Source organism: Mandrillus leucophaeus, unplaced genomic scaffold, assembly GCF_000951045.1.
Source record: "Mandrillus leucophaeus isolate KB7577 unplaced genomic scaffold, Mleu.le_1.0 Scaffold8, whole genome shotgun sequence".
NCBI classification, from domain to species: Eukaryota; Metazoa; Chordata; class Mammalia; order Primates; family Cercopithecidae; genus Mandrillus; species Mandrillus leucophaeus.
Window position 1 is genome coordinate 784,685 of NW_012108696.1, and position 1,859 is coordinate 786,543.

Genomic DNA, 1,859 nt, shown 5'->3' on the forward strand with positions numbered 1-1,859 from the left:
TTTTGAGACAAGGTCTCACTCTGTCGCCCAGGTTGGAGTGCAGTGGCACAATCTCTGGTCACCACAACCTCTGCCCCCCAGGTTCAAGCGATTCTCCTGCCTCCGCCTCCCAAGTAGCTGTGATTACAGGTGGCCACCACCACACCCAACTAACTTTTTTTTTTTTTTGAGATGGAGTCTGGGTCCATCACCCAGTCTGGAGTGTAATGGCAAGACCTCGGCTCACTGCAAGCTCCACCTCCCAGTTCAAGTGATTCTCCTGCCTCAGCCTGCCGAGTAGCTAGAATTAAGGCATGAGCCACCACGCCCGGCTAATTTTTTGTATTTTTAGTAGAGACAGGTGTTTCTCCATGTTGGTCAGGCTGTTCTCGAACCCCTGACCTCATGATCTGCCTGCCTCAGGCTCCCAAAGCGCTGGGATGACAGGCGTGAGGCACTGCGCCTGGCCTCTTCAGTCAGTCTTTGCGTGACTCAGTCTTCGCCAGGCCCCACCTGGCCTTGGGTCCTGTTCAGTATCTGGTTTCCCATTGCCAAAAGAAGCGCGTTCTGTGAGTCTTGTGATTTATGTTTTCACATTGATGCTGGTCAGTCCTTGTGCTGAGAGCAAAACGGGGAGGAGCTGTAACGAAGCGCAGTGACCTCCTGGCACGGCAGGGCCTGGAACTCGGGGGTTTTTGTTGTTGCTGTTGTGTTTTGAGTCGGACAGTTGCTCTGTCGCCCAGGCAGGAGTGCACTGGTGCGGATCTCAGCTCACTGCAACCTCCATCTCCAGTGTTCAAGCAATGCTCCTTCCTCAGCCTCCCGAGTAGCTGGGATTACAGGCGCCTGCCACTACACCTGACTAAGTTTTTTGTATTTTTAGTGGAGATGGGGTTTCCCCATGTTGGCCAGGCTGGTCTCAAACTCCTGACCTCAGGTGATACCCCGCCTCGGCCTCCCGAAGTGCTGGGATTCCAGGCGAGAACCACTGTGCCTGACCAACCTCGGTCTTTCTGACGTTTGGGACCGTATCATTTTTTGTGGTGGGGGCTGTGTAGGATCTCTGGCCTCAACCGCGTAGATGCCAGTAGAACCCCCCAAGTCTGACAATGAAAAATCTCTCTAGACATTGCTAGGTATTCCCTGGCGTGACAGAAACGGCCCTGGATGAGAACCACTGAGCTAGAGTGTTTTCTGTAACACGTATTCGATTCTCCCTGGACAATCCCAGCCAGCAACCTCATAAAGGTAGACACGGCAATTATCCCACTTAACAGATGGAGAAACTGAGGCACAGAGGTTTAGTAAATTGCCCAAGTCCCACAGTTGGGACTCAGATTGCTTCCTTGAGTTCCTGAGGCTCAGTAGCAGTGGGGTGCCCCCTCCTCAGAGGCCTGAGACCCCTGTCCCATCAGCCCTGTGTTCTGGCAGCCCTGGGGCCAGGGGCCGCTGGGGGCAGTAGCTCTCTTTCAGCTTCCCTATTGCCTTCTCAGCTCTCCAGCATCTGTTTAAGCAATGCCCTGTATTAAATTCCCTCTATAAAAAGCCCCAGGAGGTTTGAGATTGTCCATGGCCTGGGAGAACCAAGCACACCCTGACTCTCCCTGGGTGGTGCAGAAAAGTCCAACCATCCATGTTGATTAATATCTATTGAAAATTTAAAGCGGGGCACGGTGGCTCACGCCTGTAATCCCAGCACTTTGGGAGGCCAAGGCGGGCAGATCACGAGATCAGGAGATTGAAACTATCCTGGCTAACACGGTGAAACCCCGTCTCTACTAAAAATACAAAAAATTAGCCGGGCTTGGTGGCGGGCGCCTGTAGTCCCAGCTACTCGGGAGGCTGAGGCAGGAGAATGGTGTGAACCCGGGAGGCGGAGC